At 45.4% G+C, this 19,038-nt stretch overlaps 1 long non-coding RNA gene and 1 other non-coding gene across 4 annotated transcripts in view; one reads left to right on the top strand and one right to left on the bottom strand.

Moving 5' to 3' along the window:
- Window positions 1-1,884: 1,884 nt before the first annotated feature.
- LOC118143519 (small nucleolar RNA U13) lies at window positions 1,885-1,986 on the bottom strand. Its single transcript, XR_004727721.1, has one exon. It is a non-coding gene; the product is annotated as a small nucleolar RNA U13 (small nucleolar RNA).
- A 1,162-nt stretch (window positions 1,987-3,148) lies between these two features.
- Window positions 3,149-19,038, top strand: part of LOC118143086 (uncharacterized) — a 30,437-nt gene continuing 14,547 nt past the window's right edge. For 2 of the 3 annotated variants that reach the window (XR_008473101.2, XR_008473098.2), the window contains exon 1: window positions 14,393-16,249. This is a non-coding gene — a long non-coding RNA (uncharacterized LOC118143086). Of the gene's footprint in view, window positions 3,228-14,392; window positions 16,250-19,038 lie in introns of those variants that run through there. The other variant, XR_008473100.2, reaches the window with a different exon arrangement.

Below are 19,038 nucleotides of genomic sequence, written 5' to 3'. Positions count from 1 at the left end.
GGGAGGCTGAGGCAGGAGAATTGCCTGAACCCAGGAGGCGGAGGTTGTGGTGAGCCGAGATCGTGCCATTGCACTCCAGCCTGGGTAACAAGAGCGAAACTCCATCTCAAAAAAAAAAAAAAAAGACTCAAAACCTATCAAAATGCCAATGACATTCTTCAGAGAAATAGAAAAACAATCCCAAAATTTGGAACCACAAAGACTATGAATAGCCAAAGCAATCCTGAACAGAAAGAACAAGCTGGAGGTACATGACCTGACTTCAAATTATACCATAAAGCAACAGTAACCAGAACAGCATGGTACTGGCATAAAAATAGACACATCCACTAGTGTAATGGAGTAGAGAACCCAGAAATAAATCCATATGTTTACAACCAACTCATTTTTGATAAAGACACCAGGAACATACACTGGGGAAGGGACAATCTCTTCAATAAATAATGCTGAGGGGCAGATGCAGTGGCTCACACCTGTAATCCCAACACTTTGGGAGGCCAAGGCAGGAGGACTGCCTGAGCCCAGGAGTTTGAGACCAGCCTGGGCAAGAAAGACTCTACAAAATGAAAAAGTTAGCCACATGTGGTGGTGCATGCCTGTGGTCCTAGCTACAAAATTAAAAAATTAGCTACATATGATGGTGTGTGCCCATGATCTCGAACTCCTGGGCTCACACAGCCTCCTGAAGTGCTGAAATTACAGGCATGAGGCACTGTATCCAGCCTGTGGATGTCTTTATTGGGTTCAATAAGGCCGGGCGCGGTGCTCAAGCCTGTAATCCCAGCACTTTGGGAGGCCGAGGCGGGTGGATCACGAGGTCATGAGATCGAGACCATTTTGGTCAACATGGTGAAACCCCGTCTCTACTAAAGATACAAAAAATTAGCTGGGCATGGTGGCACGTGCCTGTAATCCCAGCTACTCAGGAGGCTGAGGCAGGAGAATTGCCTGAACCCAGGAGGCGGAGGTTGCAGTGAGCCGAGATCGCGCCATTGCACTCCAGCCTGGGTAACGAGCGAAACTCCGTCTCAAAAAAAAAAAAAAAAAAGACTGTGGTGGGTAATGCAAGTATATGTATGATAGTAAAGGATAAGTTGGGAGTGTCTTGGATTTAATTTCTCAGTGAAGCAGGAGGACAGGCTGTCTGCTGAGGGGGTGGGGAGAATGAGGTGGATTTGCAACAGTCCTTCATGAACCTCTCAAAAGCAAATCTGTGGCAGAGTATAGAGTTTTCTGTACCAGGACTCAGAGCTCCAGGTTTAGGATGAGGGCAGGCAGCTCTAGAGCTGGATTCTGTAGTCAGGGTTTTCCAGGTCTTATGAGTGGAGGGAAAAGGGAGCAACATATTGAGGGAGCTGGTGGGAAAGCAGTCATTGGCCACAGGTCTAGCTTGGGTTTTAAAAGACTGAGGCGGCCGGGCGCGGTGGCTCAAGCCTGTAATCCCAGCACTTTGGGAGGCCAAGGCGGGTGGATCATGAGGTCAAGAGATCGAGACCATCCTGGTCAACATGGTGAAACCCCGTCTCTACTAAAAATACAAAAAATTAGCTGGGCACGGTGGCACGTGCCTGTAATCCCAGCTACTCAGGAGGCTGAGGCAGGAGAATTGCCTGAACCCAGGAGGCGGAGGAATGGTGAGCTGAGATCGCGCCATTGCACTCCAGCCTGGGTAACAAGAGCGAAACTCTGTCTCAAAAAAAAAAAAAAAAAAAAAAAAAGACTGAGGCTTGGGAATTGAGGGGAAAGGAAAGATAAACTGTGAGGCCACGAAGGGGTTAAAGTGCTGGAACTCAGTGAGGCCAAGGAGTGGTGAAGTGGGAGGAAGAGAATGAAGCTGGAAGGATTGTGATTTGAGTGGGATGTGGAAGTTTCATTTTCCTTCCACATCAGATGGGTCATGTGCCAATGTTGTAACAAGGTTTGAGAGGCCCATCTCACACTTGAAAGCGAAAACCCAGTCATCACGCTTATGAACTACGGAAGGATACAAAGCTTCATTTTTGAGAGGCTGTGAGGCTATGCTAGTAATGGTCTAACTGTGGCCTTGAAAACTGTAGAGCAGAAGGTTATTTGAAGTGATTAGGGAAGTTAGGGGAAGGTTAGGGAGTGGGATGGATTGGGTTTGGCAATTTGTCTCAGGATGAGGGTGGGAGTTAATGTGTAAGGTAAATGGGGGAGTCCTCAGCCGCTGTGGGCCAGGGTCAATGACAGCCGGAAGCAGTAGAGGGCCGTGAACCATTCGGTCTAGGGAGGACTTCGACAAAAGTAGAAAAGTAATTCTGTAGAAGTGGCAGGGGAAGCTGGGAGACTGCTGACCCCAAGTGCCCTCTTCTTGGCTAGAAAATAGAACTCGTGGGAGGAAGAGTAGCTTTCCCTTAAGAGGGCTGCAAGGGAAGCAGCGTCCTTGCGGCAAGCCCAGGCTTCAGTTATGGTAAGGAGGAGGAAGTGTAGTGAAGGTTCCTGGAAGCTGCGGGCATTGAAGAATCTGTTTTTAGTGGAATGAGGTTACCAAGAACACAGAAGGAAAACCGACAGAAAGATGGCCGGGAGAAAGGTGATGTCCCCATGAGAGGAAAGTCCCAATGAAAAGACTTAAAGTGCAGAGACTGTTTCATCTATGTATCACAGTATTAGCCACATAGTAGGTGCTCATTTAACACAGCCCAGTGAATGGCTCAACAGTCCGTTTCTGTGGCTTCTTAGTTTGACTCTCTGAGACTTCCTTTTTTTCCATCTGCTTCCTGGGGATGCTTCTGCTTTTACCCCCCTGGTTCTGAAATGTATAGCAGTTGCTCTCCAAAGTCCCAGTTCTTTCCATCTGAGAGAGTCGGTGCTGTAATACTGTATCCTATAACACACTGGGGGGGCCCGCAAAGCCAGGGCTGAAATCTCTCTGGTTACCACTCTGGAGAAACTGAAGTTCAGAAAAAGCAGAGTTAGTTCAACAGACTAGATTAAGATCTACCATAGAGTATGAAAAAAATAAAGATGCTTCCCCCAGTCAAAGTTTGAGGCTACCAGCCTGTACTGTGGTCCCCAAACCAGCCCCAGCGCGGGGTGGCGTGTGGGACTCAGCGACAGCAGCAGTGCACGGCGGGCTGTGGACTGTCAGGCTGTGTGCAAGGCAGCCTCCAGCAGGTGGGGCTGTGGAGTCGCAGAAGGCCGGCCGCCTGGAGCAGAACGCGGCGCTGCTGCCACCCTCTGCTTTGAATGGAGTCGTTCTTGCGGTACGTAGAGTCGAGCTCGGGAGATCGCTGCCTTCTCATAGAGAGTACAGCTTGGGAGACTGACTTTGCGTCCTTCTTTCTAGCATTACTCCAGAGCCCTGTTGCCTCGAGGGAGGGGGAGGTCTTGATGATGGGGAATGTCAGCTAATGGAGCGTTCACAGGGTTTATGAGTTTGAAGTCCCAGTGTACCCACATCCCGGCTGTGCGCACACAGGCCACTTGCCGGACCTCCGAGAGTGAGTGATAATGGAAATATACATGAAAGCCTTGGTAGAGTGAAGACTCTAAAAATATAAGGATTTATTATTAATGCTTAATGGGTAGTTAAGAGCAAGAATACGTTCCTTGATCTATTCTAGAGAAGAGGAACTCTAGGGAAGGTATGGACAAAAGATTTTTCTATTTGCAGAAGAATTGGTCCTTTTCACTATATGTTTTCACTTCTGCAAGGTCACGTAGTGGGGTGAGGGGTAAGAATGCCAATTTGCCACACAACATTCTAGGGAGGTTAAAGCACTCAGAAAGTAGAATCCGTAAGAGTAATAGTAATAAACTACCGTCTATATAACTCCTGTGTGCTAGGCACATTACATATGTTATTCAATTTGATCATCGTAACAGCACAATGGTATAGATGCATTTATCTGTTGTAACTAGAAATTGAATATCAGCATCTGAGATGTATGTAATAGCAGAGGGTTACACAGATAATAAACAGTGATGGCAGTATTTGAACTCAGGCCTTTTTGGCGGTAATGGCTCATGTCTTTCCCACTGTAATGTGTGAACTCCTCCTTTGCTAAATCTCTAAGACCATTTCCAAGGACCTGTCTTAAGCTGATTGCTAAGAATCGCTCAAGAAACTTGTTAAAATGCATATTCTTGAACCCCACCCTGGAGGAGCCTCATGAATGACTTAGACCTTTCCTTTTCTTTCTCTTTTTTCATGCCATGTCCCCTTCCATTACTGTAGTTTTTAATAGTCATAGTAATCAGGATTTCTGGTTTTTGAACGCCTTATACCTCACATCTCTCCTTGGAAACAACGGTAAATGAAAGCTCATCTTCTCAAGCCAAGGACCCCTGAGCTTCCCCACCAGAGGATTATGCAATCAGCAGCAACTTTTGGTTTCAACGACACATTGTTATCTCCTTTATTTTGCTGGGGGTGGGGTGCAGGAGCTATGTTTGGACACAGATAGTTCACTACTAGCGAGATGCTTCTACTTGGGGAGAACTTAGCCCTGGAAGGGAGATAGGAGCAGAAACCAAGTGGATTCCTGGGGTTTTATTCACCTAGATCAATCAACAAATATTTATTGAGTACTCTGTGCCAGGCACTAGGCCAGGTATTGGTGCTGGAGCAGTGTGTACAATAAACTCCCTGCAGTCATGGAGTTTTAGGTAGGTGGACAGAGAAGGGAGTAGGTATTCATGGAGAGAGTCAAACGAAGTGGCAAGTGAACTGTGAATTTCTGGGGAAAAACATACCCGCTAGAGGGCATAGCAAGTGCAAATAGTCCAGGCAGGCGTGTCCTGGGAGTGTCTGTGAGACAGCAAGAAGGCCAGGGTCCAGCCCAAAGGCAGGAGTGGAGTGTGGCAGGAGAATCAAGCTAGGAGGTGGGAGGGGAGAGGCACCATTGTTTGGATCATGACCTTCTAGGCCACTGGGCGGATTTTGGTTTTATTACAAGTAAGACAAGGAGCCACTGGAGGATTTTCTGTGGGAAAGAGACATGATTCAATTTACATTTTAAAAGGATGACACCAGGTGCTGGGTTGAACACAGACTTCAGGGGGCAACGGTTCTCCCTGAATACCAAGGCAGCTCTGTCTGTCTGCATCTCTTGATCGGTTGTGGCAGATTCTTTTTTTTTTTTTTAATTGCATTTTAGGTTTTGGAGTACATGTGAAGAACATGCAAGATAGTTGCATAGGTACACACGTGGCAGTGTGATTTGCTGCCTTTCTCCCCTTCACCTATATCTGGCATTTCTCCCCATGCTATCTCTCTTCAACTCCCCACCCCCACCTTTCCCTCCCCTATTTCCCCCCAACAGACCCCAGTGTGTGGTGCTCCCCTCCCTGTGTCCATGTGTTCTTATTGTTCAACACCCGCCTATGAGTGAGAACATTCGGTGTTTGATTTTCTGCTCTTGTGTCAGTTTGCTGAGAATGATGGTTTCCAGGTTCATCCATGTCCCTACAAAGGACACGAACTCATCATTTTTGATGGCTGCATAATACTCCATGGTGTATATGTGCCACATTTTCCCTGTCCAGTCTATCATCGATGGACATTTGGTTTGGTTCCAGGTCTTTGCTATTGTAAACTGTGCTGCATTGAACATTTGTGTGCATGTGTCCTTATAGCTGAACGATTTATAGTCCTTTGGAGATATACCCAGTAATGGGATTGCTGGGTCAAATGGAATTTCTATTTCTAGGTCCTTGAGGAATCGGGTTGTGGCAGATTCTATTCCTCATCTCTCTACCGTAGTCAATAGGTGTTGGTCCATTTTGCATTGCTGTAAAGAAATACCTGAGACTAGGTCATTTATAAAGAAACAGATTTGCATGGCTCATGGTCCTGCAGGCTGTAAAAGCGTGGTGCTGGCATCTGCTCAACTTCTGGTGAGGCCTCAGGAAGCTTTTACTTATGGCAGAAGGCATGTCACGTGGTGAGAGAGGGAGCAAGAGAGAGATGCCAGTCTCTTGTAAACAGCTAGCTCTCAGGTAAACTAATAAAGTAGAAGTTACTCATTACCATGAGGACAGCAGTAAGCCATTGGGGAGGGATCTGCCCCCATGACCCAGACATTCCACCATGCATCACTTCCAATTGAAATGAGTGAGGACCACATTTCAATATGAGATTTGGAGGGAACGCACATCACACCACGTCAGAGGTCAGGCTTTGCCCTGCATCAGTCCTCTCTGCTCCTCTTGTGCACTCTCAGTCATAGCACCATGTTTCTCAAAGTTGCAAATTGATTGCAGTAGGGGATTTGATATTTGTGAGAATGTTGGCCAGAATTCGCAGTGTCTGAATACCCGAGCAGTCAAGTCAAAATGCCCCCATTATGCTAGAATAAAGCAATTTCTTTCTTTCTTTCTTTCTTTCTTTCTTTCTTTCTTTCTTTCTTTCTTTCTTTCTTTCTTTCTTCTTTCTCTTTCTTTCTTTCCTTCCTTTCTTTCTTCTTTCTTTCTTCCTTCCTTCCCTTCCTTCCTTCCTTCCTTCCTTCCTTCCTTCCTTCCTTCCTTCCTTCCTTCCTTCCTTTCTTTCTTTCTTTCTTTCTTTCTTTCTTTCTTTCTTTTTCTTTCTTCGATGGACTCTCACTCTGTCTTCAGACTGGAGTGTAGTGGCGCAATCTTGGCTCACTGAAATCTCTGCTTCCTGGGTTCAAGCGATTCTCCTGCCCCAGCCTCCCAAGTAGCGGGGACTACAGGTGTGCACCACCACACCCAGCTAATTTTTTTTGTATTTTTAGTAGAGATGAGGTTTCACCATGTTGGCCAGGATGGTCTCCATCTCTTGACTTGGTTATCCGCCCACCTCTGCCTCCCAAAGTGCTGGGATTACAGGTGTGAACCACCGTGCCTGGTCAGCAATTTCTACTTTAGGGATAAAGAGGCATAGCCATAACTTGCTTACTCACTGACACATTCACTCATTCTTTCAGCTCTCGTTGAGCACATGCCATGTGCATAAGTCACTGCATTAAGCTGCTGGAGAACTAGACACTTTTAAAACGCTCCCTAAGACATAAACTCTGCCCTTGAGCAAATTCTTAAACTAGTTACTGTCATTTATCAATCACTTTTGATGGGTCAGACACTGATGTAAGTACTTTTTATGTATTGCCATATTCATTACTCAAAATTAATGTGATTAGTTAGGTACTATTTACTATTTTAAAGATGAGGAAATCCAGGTGCCCAGAGGTTAATTAACCTGTTCAAGTTGGTTTTTAGGTGAACCGAGATCTGAGCCCAGATGCCCCAGCCCTGGGGCGTAGATGACTTCTTCTTAGACTAGAGGGATAGCTAAACACATAATAATGCAATGTGATGAGTACTCTCTAGGGCCACTGGGAACTTTTGACATTATAGAGGGGTAAGGCCCAAAGCCTTTTCCAATTTCCAATCCTGTTAATTCCATGGTAGCATATAACTTCTACCCATAAAATGCTGTGAAGTTCAGTGAAGATTTTTAAATGATCCTTCCAGATTCTTAGTAAGAATGCTTGAGTGCAGTGTCTCAATTTCTGCTCACTGCAACCTCCACCTCCCAGATTCAAGCGATTCTCCCACTTTAGCCTCCTGAGTAGCTGGGATTACAGGCACCTGCCATCATGCTCGTCTAATTTTTTTGTATGTTAGTAGAGATGGGATTTCACCATGTTGGCCAGGCTGGTCTTGAGCTCCTGACCTCAGGTGATCCACCCACTTCAGCCTCCCAAAGTGCTGAGATTACAGGTGTGAGCCACTTCGCCTGGCATAATGATACATTTTATATTTACTAATTAATTCTGTCTCTTCCTTTTTTTTTTCTGTCTCTTTCTTTGTCTCTCTAGCTTTACTGAGGTATAACTGGCTGGGTGTGGTGGCTCATGCCTGTAATCCCAGCACTTTGGGAGGCCAAGGTGGGTGGATTATCAGGTCAGGAGTTTGAGATCAGCCTGCCCAACATAGTGACACCCTGTCTATACTAAAATACAAAAATTAGCTGGGCGTGGTGGTGGGCGCCTGTACTCCCAGCTACTTAGGAGGCTGAGGCAGGAGAATTGCTTGAACCTGGGAGACAGAGGTTGTGGTGAGCTGAGATTGTGCCATTGCACTCCAGCCTGAGCAACAGAGCAAAACTCTGTCTCAAAAAAAAAAAGGAGGTACAACTGGCATACAATAAACTACACATAAAGTTTACAATTTCATGAGTTTTGAACACATCCATAGAATCATTTCCAAAGTCAAGACACTGAATATACCCATCATCCCCTGGAGTTTCTTTGTATCCCTTTGCCATCTGTCTTTCCCACCCACTTTTGCCCCTTTCCCCCAGTCTCGGGTAAGCACTGATATGCTTTCTGTCACTATAAATTTGTTTCCACTTCTAAACATTTTGTGTAAATGGAATCATATAATACATACTCCTTTTTGTCAAGATTCTTTTACCTAGCATAATCATTTTGACTCATTCCCATTGTTCTGCATATCAATAGTTCAATTCTTTTTTATTACTGAATAATACTCCACTATATAGACATACCACAATTTGTTTCTCCACTTTACCATGAATGGACATGTGGGTTATTTCTACTTTTTTGCCTATTACAAATAAAGTTGCTATGATTATTCTTATACAAGTCTTTTCTAAACTTATACTGTCTTTTCTTTTGGGTAAATATCTTGGAATATGTTTGGTATGTGTTTAACTTTTTTTTTTTTTTGAGACTGAGTTTCGCTCTTGTTACCCAGGCTGGAGTGCAATGGCGCGATCTCGGCTCACCGCAACCTCCGCCTCCTGGGTTCAGGCAATTCTCCTGCCTCAGCCTCCTGAGTAGCTGGGATTACAGGCAAGCGCCACCGTGCCCAGCTAATTCTTTGTATTTTTAGGAGAGACGGGGTTTCACCATGTTGACCAGGATGGTGTTGATCTCTTGACCTCATGATCCACCCGCCTCGGCCTCCCAAAGTGCTGGGATTACAGGCTTGAGCCACCGTGCCCGGCCTGTGTTTAACTTTTAAAGAAACTACCACACTGTCTTCCAAAGTGGTTGTTCCATCACAGTTCCACCTGTTCCACATTTTTGCCAACACTTGCATGGCATTGAAAAAGTTTTAGCCATTCCAGTGGGTATGTATGGAATCTCATTGTGGTTTGAATTTGCATTTCTTTAATGATTAATTCTATTGAACATCTTTTCATGTTCTTACTTTCCATCTATCTTCTTTGTTGAAGTGTTGGTTCAAATCTTTAGCTCATTTGAAAAATTGGTTTCTTCCTTTTGTTGGATTTTTAGAGTTTTTTATATATTCTGGACATGAGACCGTTACCAGAGATGCTCTCTGCAAAGAGTCTCTTCAAATGTGTGGGTTTTCTTTTCCTTCTCTTAGCAGTGTCTTTCGAAGAGAAACATTTCTAGTTTTGATGAAGTCCAATTTATCATTTTTTTTCTTGTATGGATTGTATTTTTGGTGCCACAGCTGAGAAATTTTTACCTGAGACTCAAGTTCACACAAATTTTTCTTCTATTTTGAAAGAAGTTTTATAGATTTAGGTTTTACATTTAGCTCTATGATCTCTTTTGAATTAATTTTTGTATGTAGTAAAATGTGTAGATTGAAGTTTATTTTTAGTTATTTTTAATTTAATCTTTTTATCTTTGGACAGCCTCCTAAGCCAGAGCATGCTCAGAGAGACTCCTTATTTTTATTTTTTAATATGATATCCAACAATCTCAGCACCATTTGTTGAAAAGCTGTCCTTTCTCTGCTAAGTTGCCTTTGCATTTTTGTCAAAAATCAGCTGTTCTTATATGTGTGGGTCATTAGTTATTTTTTTTTAAATAAGATGTGACCATCTCATAAACTTAACGAGACATATCCATTGTTCATTATGAAGACGTGATGCTTCATAGCTTTGGATCCTTTCTTGACATTTATGGGTGAGTCTAGTTCACAACTTGGACGAGGCACTGACCTCATATCAGGAAAGAATTATTCCTATAAGGCCAGAGAGCTTTTTTTGGGTAGAGTTAATATTTGTTTGTCATTTAGAATCAGATGGCAGTTGGGTATATAGTCTCCACACTTCATATTTTTGTAAATAAAAAAAAACTACAAGTTTTAAATAAATAATGACTCATATTGTTTTCAGAAAACATGATTAGACTAATTTATTAATGGTGGCTTCAAGTTTTTCCTTATTAGCTCCAAAAACTGCAGCCCAGCCACCTTTCATTCCTTTTTAAAATGCTGGAAGATAGAGTGGAAGATAGTCATTTCTTCAACCCCTGAAGCAAACATCCTGACAGTCATCCACATCTGCTTTGCGGACTACTATGCTGGGATTCTTTTCAGCGAGGGAATGAAAGAAGGGCTTGATCATTTTGCAAGGCCCACATCGTGTGGCTGAGAAGTCAGCTACTACAAGTCTATCCCCTGCAGCAGCCACGCCTTCCTGAAAAGCAGACTTGCTCTTCTGCTTCACCATTTTGACTGTTGGGGTCTGATGACTGTAAGAACTGTTGGAAATGGATCCAAAGTGCTGGACCGAGCTTTGGCCAGAGGACCTTTGTCTTTTGGATTGTTCTCCAAACCCTGATGTTGAGAACAACATCATTTTCTAAGAGAAAGGACAGACTCGTATTTCTGTTCTCTGGTTGACTGATCTGTTCTCCTGATTGTCCTGAATGCCACCTCTGGCTTTTCACAGTTCCAGCTATCTTTCTTCTTTTCTCCCCTAAACTAAAGCTTTAATGACTTTAATCTGGCCTCTGTTCTGAAGAATCTGAAATATGAGCCTCTTAGACCAAGGATAGGCAGTTTAATTTTATCAAAGACCATGGGCTTGGTGGGAAGGAAATCAGGCAAAGGTCACTTAATAAGCCACCATAATTGAAGTGGTTTGGTTTCCTTAGGGAAATGCAAAATATTCAATTCAGCAGCTTAAAAACGTTTTTATTGAGATATAACTCACATATCATAAAATTTACCCTTTAAAATTGCACATTTCAGTGGTTTTTATTATATTCACAAAGTTGTGAAACCATCATCACTATCTAATACCATCTTAAAATAAACCTTATACCCATCAAGCGGTCACTTTCCATGTTTCCCTCCTCCCAGCCCCAGGCAACCACTAATCTACTTTCTGTCTCTAGGGATTTGCCCATTCTGGACATTTAACCTAAGTGGCATCATACAATGTGTGGCCTTTAATATCTGACTTATTTTCTTTTTCTTTTTTTTTCTTTTTTGAGATGGAGTCTTGCTCTTTAGCCCAGGCTGGAGTGCAATGGCATGATCTCAGCTCACTTGCAACCTCTACCTCCGAGGTTCTAGAGATTCTCCTACCTCATCTTCCTGAGTAGCTGAAATTACAGGCATGCGCTGCCACACCTGGCTAATTTTGTATTTTTAGTAGAGACGGGGTTTCACCATGTTGGTCAGGCTGGTCTTGAACTCCCAACCTCAGGTGATCTGCTCGCCTCAGCCTCCCGAAGTGCTGGGATTACAGGAGTGAGCCACGGCGCTCAGCCTGACTTCTTTATTTAGCATAATGATTTCAAGGTTCATCCTTGCTGTGGCATGTATCAGTATTTCCTTCTTCTTTGTGGCTGAATAATATCCCTTTGTATGGATATAATTCATTAGGTTTATCCATTCATCAATTGGTGGACATCTGGGTCTTTCTACTTCTTGGAAATTACGAATGATGCTTCTATGAACATGTGAGTATGAGTTTTTATGTGAACACATGTTTTCAATTCTCTTTGATATATACCTAGGAGTAAAATTGTTGGGTCATATGGTAACTCTTTATCTACCTTTTTGAGGAACTGCCAGATTGTTTCCCAAGGCAGCCATACTACTTTGTAGTTTTACCAACAATGCATGAGAGTTCCAGTTTCTCAACATTCTTTTCAACACTTGTTATTGTCCATGTGAAAGACTGTAGCCATGCTAGTGAATATGAAGTGATGTATCATTCTGGTTTTGATTTGTATTACCCTAACAACTAATGATGCTGAACGTCCTTCCATGCGCATGTTGGCTATTTGTGTATTTGACTTGGAAAAATGTTTATTCAAATTCTTTGCCTATTTTTAATTGGGTAGTCTTTTTACTTTCTTCGCTGTTATTCTTATTTTAGAGATGGGGTCTTGCTATGTTGCTCAGGCTGGCCCTGAACTGGTGGGCTCCAGTGATCCTTCTGACTCAGCCTCCTGAGTAGCTGGGATTATGGGTGCTGGCCTATTTTTTCACTTTCTTGATGGTGTACTTTGAAGCACAAAATTTTTGGTTTTGATGAAGTCCAATTTATATATATTTTTCTTTTGTTGCTTATGACCATCTGCTTTTTAAATTAAACTCAGAAATCACAAAGCTTTTTCGGTTAAGCACACCAAATAATAAAACTACATATCTTGGGCTGGGCATGGTGGCTCAAGCCTGTAATCCCAGCACTTTGGGAGGCCGAGGCGGGTGGATCACGAGGTCAAAAGATCGAGACCATCCTGGTCAACATGGTGAAACCCCGTCTCTACTAAAATAACAAAAAATTAGCTGGGCACGGTGGCGCGTGCCTGTAATCTCAGCTACTCAGGAGGCTGAGGCAGGAGAATTGCCTGAACCCAGGAGGCGGAGGTTGCGGTGAGCCGAGATCGCGCCATTGCACTCCAGCCTGGGTAACAAGAGCGAAACTCCGTCTCAGAAAAAAACAAAAAAACTACATATCTTAATTCCATGTTGCAGCAATTTAAGAGGGTGGAATTGATATGAGGGAAAGAGTGAAAGCCGGGAGTAGACTCTTTACTTGCACTTTAGACCTCAAAGGATGAATGTTTGAGACTGCCTTTGGGCATTGAGCACCTAATCTTCAAGGATATAACTAACTCTTTGGGAACTGCCCTAATCACCCAACCATTAGTAGCTTTCTTCTGGAAAGGGGGAAGCCCCTGCTACCAAGAGGGAGCTCACTCTCTGCACTGCAGCAATGTTACCTAAGGACAGTGAAAATGATGTTAGTGTCAGAAAAAGGGAAAGCTTTGCAGTCAGGCTGTTGGGAGTCTCAACTGGGTTATCCGGAACCAGATGCTGCAACAGAGGTAGGAGTGCAAAGGGAGGATCACCCGTGCATGGAAAAGGGAGGAAGTAGTTTGGCTAGGAGGAGCTCTCGGCCTTTGCTGCAGACCTGACAAAGCCTCTGCCAGTCTAACAGGGTACTCCAAGCAAAAATCGCTTGTTAGAGGAGTTCCGCATTGGCAGAAGAGGGATGGGCCCTTGAACTACCACCTTGCTCAGCCATTGGCTGGTGGCTGCCTTAAGAAGAGAGTGACTGTGGGATCCGGCGCGGTGGCTCACACCTGTAATCCTAGCACTTTGGGAGGCCGAGGCGGGCAGATCACCTGGGGTCGGGAGTTCGAGACCAGCCTGACCAACATGGAGAAACCTCATCCCTACTAAAAATACAAAAAACATTAACCTGGTGTGGTGGCGCATGGCTGTAATCCCAGCTACCTGGGCTCGGGGAGTAGCTTGAGTAGCTGGGATTGCGCGTGCGCCACCTGTAAGACAAGAGAATCGCTTGAACCCGGGAGGTGGAGGTTGCCGTGAGTGGAGATCGCGCCATTGCACTCCAGCCTGGGCAACAAGAACGAAACTCCGTCTCAAAAAAAAAAAAAATTATTTATTTATTTATTTATTTATTTTTTTAAAAGGAAGAGAGACTGTGGCTCAAAAACTGAGGTGGTCCCTGAAGGAACTAATTGCTGGGGCCAAATAAAACCAACATTCTAGGTAGCAGGAGAGTGAGTCCTTTAGTGAAGGGGCCATGTGAGCATGGAATCGCCGGTTCTACCACACAGACAAGCATGAAGTTCAAATTCCAACATGTGACCTCAGGCAACCACTCTGCCTCAGTGTGTTTTCTTTCTTTCTTTTTTTTTTTTTTTTTGAGATGGAGTTTTGCTCTTGTTACCCAGGCCGGAGTGCAGTGGCGCGATCTCTGCTCACCACAACCTCCGCCTCCTGGGTTCTAGCAATTCTCCTACCTCAGCCTCCTGAGTAGCTGGGACTACAGGTGCGCGCCACCACGCCTGGCTAATTTTTGTATTTTTAGTAGAGACGGGGTTTCACCGTGTTGACCAAGATGGTCTCAATCTCTTGACCTCGTGATCCACCTGCCTCGGCCTCCCAAAGTGCTGGGATTACAGGCTGCCTCAATTTTTTCATCTGTGAAATGGAGAAAATGCTTTCCTTACAGGGTTGTGGGAGGATTAAATAAGACAGGAATGAACACAGTGCCTGATTCAGCGCAGGCATTCAATAAGTATTAGTTCTGCCCTTTCCCCCAGATGGAAATAAGCCAAGGGAACATTCTGTTCTGCAAACCAGTTCCCACCCTGCTCTTTATAAACTTCGTTTTCTTTCAATTTCCAGTAGGGAACCAAGCCCCTGGGGCAGTTTCCTGATCTGGATATACTGCCATGGTGTCCTAGGGCTTGTGTTGTCCCTTGACTTGTTCATCTCTGGACTTTCTCAGCTGGAGACAGAAAACTCTCTGTGGCTGTTGACCCTCCCAGGCAGAGTCCACTGGCTGATGTTTGGGTGAAATGGGGCTGATGCTTCCTGGAATCCACCAGAAGTATGAACATTGCACCATCTCTTTCAGCTGCCTGCGCCTGCATTCCATTGAGGATTCCTGGTAGAAGAAACCATCCTGTTCCTCTTTCTAAGTGCCTCGTTAAAGCCTGAGGACAAATCCTTCCTGCTTCACTTGTCCTGGGAGGTGAGACGGGACCTGAATGGGAAGAAGAGGATGCGCACCACGTCATCCTTCACGGGGTACTCTGACTATAGGGACACTGATCTCCAAGGCCTGGGTACTTCCCGTGTGCCTGATTCACTGGGGAGTCTCAACTCGTCGGGGTATAGGCATGAAACGATTTTATTTCTTCCAGTAACTGCCCTGGCTGTGCTGTGCCAGATCTCTCTTTCCTGCTGAGGAGCCGCTCCCTTAACGGTGTCTTGGTCTGGTTCCATAACTTTTCAGCCACTTTCGGTTACTATAACAGTCTCATTCCAGTAATTAAGACTCAGCTTCTTATATTTTTAAAACTTTCATCGCAAATTCAATTCAGAGCTCTTCTCTCCCTTTCCCTCCAGTGAAAGCTAGAGTAGGGTCCTGGCTGTTTGAAGCAGTGGAGCAGAGGCAGGGCCTGCCTTGAAGGTGCCTCATCTCCCTCTTCGAGGCCTCAGCATCTACTTGGGCAGAGAGGAGGGATGGAGAGTAAGAGGCCTCTTTACAGGAGTGTCCTTTACCCCTTCCTAGTTCTTTGTGGCTCTGTTAGATGCTGAAGATCTCACCCCACCTTCCCCCATCACTGAAAACCACCCTTTCCCCCTCCTCCCTTCACACAGACGCACCTCCCTTTATCCTCAACAGTGGTACAGGCACCCAACGACCGTTTGTTGACTTGGCCTTGGGTACCTGGGCAAACCCTCAGCTCTGTCTTTCCACTGACTTCCGTGCATATTTCCACGTGGAGCCACAGACCCTGCAGGAATCCTCTCCCATAATCCTTCAAGGGCCCCACAGTCCTGGGAAGGGAGTGCTGCCCCCATCTTCTTCCAAGTCATGCTGCACCAGGGTCCTTCGAGCCCTACTAGATGGGCTACTGTAGTGGGCCTCTGGCTTTCAGAATCTCCCGGACTCAGGTGGGTACCGGTCTCTACATTCAAATGCAGTCCCAGTCCTCAAAGTACCTTCATCAGGCATCCTGCTTTTCCTTCCCACCGTGGAGAGGCGGACAACAAAGGCCTTGGGCTGTAGTCCTAGGATCCCAGAATGGCAAGGACTCTGACAGCGATCTGTGCCTCTGAGGCATCAGGGAGGGTCTGGATTCCCTCTCCCTTCACACTGGCGCAGGAAAGCACCTCTGTAGTCTTCACAGGGGTGAAGAGGGTAACTCTCCCTCGGTCTCTCTCAGTCCTGCTCCTGACTGGAGGTGGCTGGGTGCCAGTCCCTTTAGAGGGTGCTGATGCCTTGAGCAGCAGTGTGTGGAGGTGGCTGGCTCCATCTGCTGGCGGCTTGCTGGTAATGCTATGGGGTTCCTTGGCTCCTCTCGGCTGCGGGTCTAGCATCATGGGAAGACATGCTAGGACTTGCCTAGCTGCCGGCTGGGCTCTCCCCCCTTCTCTTCTAACCTGTGTTGGAGTTGTCTTTCCTCCTGGAAGGATTTCTTGATTAAATCCCACCATTGGACATGCTCAGCACCCAGGCTCTCAATTGGTGGTAAGTTCATGTGCCGGCGACTGAAATGTCTCTTCAGTAGTTTTCGCGTGTTTTGAGGCTAGCTAGTGTTTATGGTGCTCTTCCATGTGTCATCTACTGTCCCAAGCATGTCACATACTTCATCTCATCTCCTCACACTGCAGTCCAATGAGCTAGGTACCGTCACTGTCCGCATTTTACAGATGAGAAAACTAAACCGAGATAGAAATATTAAATAGCATCTCTAAGGTCTGTGGTCAGAAAGTGATGTAAAGAGGGACTCTGAACTCGGAGGTTCCACCCTCTGCCGACGTTCTCTTCTGCCTGCTTGGCTTCATATTGTGATCCCTCTGCCTCCTCACTTCTCCTCGTCCCTTATCCCGAAAGCCTTAAATAAATATATGTGGATCACAGTGAAGTACTCCTCATAATTTTTTTTTTTGTTTAGACTAATAGAATCTTCCCGGTTGGGGCTTGTGCAAGAGCTAAATTAGCCATGGTGAGATTGTGGTCAACTTATAAATGGGCCAAACTGTGTGGTCCTGTAGAAGTCATTAGCACAGACCCTTTGGACAAAAGGACAAATCCTGCTCTAACATTTTAGATGATTTTTTCCCAAGGAGGCCTAGAATCCTAAGCATATACTCCTGAGAAACGCTTCTAATCTGAAAAATGAGAATCCGTATTGTTTGTATAGTACATTTCCTTTCATTGTCTCCTAGATATATTTGCAACCACTCTGAGCAGAGTGTTGTCATCACTCCTATTTTATGGGTGAGGAAACGGAGGCATGGAGGTTAGCAACTTGTCTGAGGTTACACAGCTTGTATGTGCTGGAACTGGGGTCCAGAGCCAAATCTTTTGCCTCCACCTGCCATTCACCAAGAGCCTCAGGCTCCTGACTCCTTGCTGTGGTCTCTGTTCCCCAATGGGCATTTCCTTTCTTGCTTTTAGCTATGTCCACGGCCCTTGGTCCTGTCTCTTCTTCTGGCCTTGTGGGTTTCACCCACATCCTCTTCATCTCTGACAAGGGCTAGTAGTGCCCCTTGGAGTAGGGGGACCGGATCTTGAAGCCTTGTCACTATTGTCCCCACGGCCCTGAAGGGGCTGTTCATTGCCTTTATCGGCTCTAGTCATGACGGATGTTATTTATTGTCACATAAATGCATTTCCAAATAAAACAGAAAATGAACAAATAAACACAGTGACAGAGCTGTAAAAAACCCTGCTGGCTCGCTCACTTGTGGAAAAGCCTGCACAACTAATTAACCCGGGTAGGCCTCCGTGGTGTTTGGAAACAAGCTTGGAATTAATATCGCCGTTCTCAGCTGCTGGAACCAGCCTTTAAATCTTTATTGGGTAGTAGCAAGAGACAGACACAGAGTTACAGAGACAGCGAGAGGCCAAGATGGAAGGAAATAGAGTGACAGAGAAAGATAAATGCAGCTAGCCATCTGCCTCCATGCCTATCCATGTCACCTTAGCTACACTCTGGATCCTAGGCAGACAGAGAGACAGATAGATTGTGTTTCTTAGGAGTGAGAGATAGCAGAAAATAGAGGCTTTGTTGAGTTCAGAGTACATTTTGCTTCCATATCATTGAAGTCAGAGAATCAGAGGCTCCTGGACTGGAAGGGGTTTGTGAGAGGTCATCTAATTCAGTGGTTTAAAAATTATTTTTAGCAGCAAAACCTTTCCCTGAAATGAAATCATACATGGAAGCGCCATATATAAAGCAGATGAAAGGGGAGCTTGCCCCAGTTGGATCTTGCTGCTTCCCTAAGCCCCTCCCCTCTCCCCCCACAGGGCCGGCCCTGTGTCTTCTGGGTCTTCAGGGCTCAGAAGAGCACAGCTGGAGAATTAAAGCTGCCTGGCCTCTGGTGGCAAGCCTTTGGGAGTGTTCCTGGTTCTTCTCTGGATTCAGGCTTAGCCCAAGTAGAGAGTCCCCCAGAAAGGGGGTATGGTAGAGTGGATATGCCAGTTGGTAAAAGAGGTGGGTTACCCAAGAACACCTGAATTGAACCTGTTGCCTGAACCTGTTGGGTTCTTGCACCTTGGTGTTCAGTTTCCCTGGGGATCTTTGTTGGCAGGAGCTGAGGAACTGGCTTGTTGACCTTGAAGTGAGGATGGCATCTCAGCTGGCCAGCTTCAAGAGTCAAGCACCTGACCCGGGCTTTGCCTGCAGGAGGCTTTGCCTAACTCCACATCACGTTCAGGGGGGAGGCCAAGAGTGCAGGAAGAACGTCTCCCTTCTCTTTAAGTGTAGAAGGTGGCCAGGAGGGACTTCCCTACACACCATTCAGGTATGCCCTACAGGGATGACTGGTGAGCTACAGGGAAATTGTACTTTGTAGCTTTTCTCTTGTGGAGGAAGGAGAGACAGTGGCCTGAGGCTGGAAAATTCCCCTGCGGAGTGGCACTGTGGGGATTTGTTTGGTCTCTGCTTCTGGAAGCCCTGTTCTCAGCATCAAGAGCAAAACCCTGAGGCTGGGTGGAAAGGCTCCTCTCTCCGAGTCAGTGCTGGATGGGGAAGGGCAGTGGAGGCAGATCAGGCACCGTGTTAGGAGCCTTCCTGTTTCCAATTAACCCTGAGTGTCCTTGGCTCAGACCTAGACAACAAGGGAGCACAGCAAGAGGAGAAACACAAATCAAGAAGTAATGCTTTTTTTTGAAGGAGAAATTATAAATTGCAATTTAATCACATAATCACTTTGACACTCTCAAGCAAGCTAATTTCTTCCCTTGCCTCATTTCATCCACTCGGTGAGATGAATCTTAATGAATAATGTCCTATGAATATTTAATTTTTG

The sequence above is a fragment of the Callithrix jacchus genome, chromosome 7, assembly GCF_049354715.1.
Source record: "Callithrix jacchus isolate 240 chromosome 7, calJac240_pri, whole genome shotgun sequence".
In the NCBI taxonomy this organism is placed as follows: Eukaryota; Metazoa; Chordata; class Mammalia; order Primates; family Cebidae; genus Callithrix; species Callithrix jacchus.
This window is presented reverse-complemented; position numbering and strand designations above follow the sequence as displayed.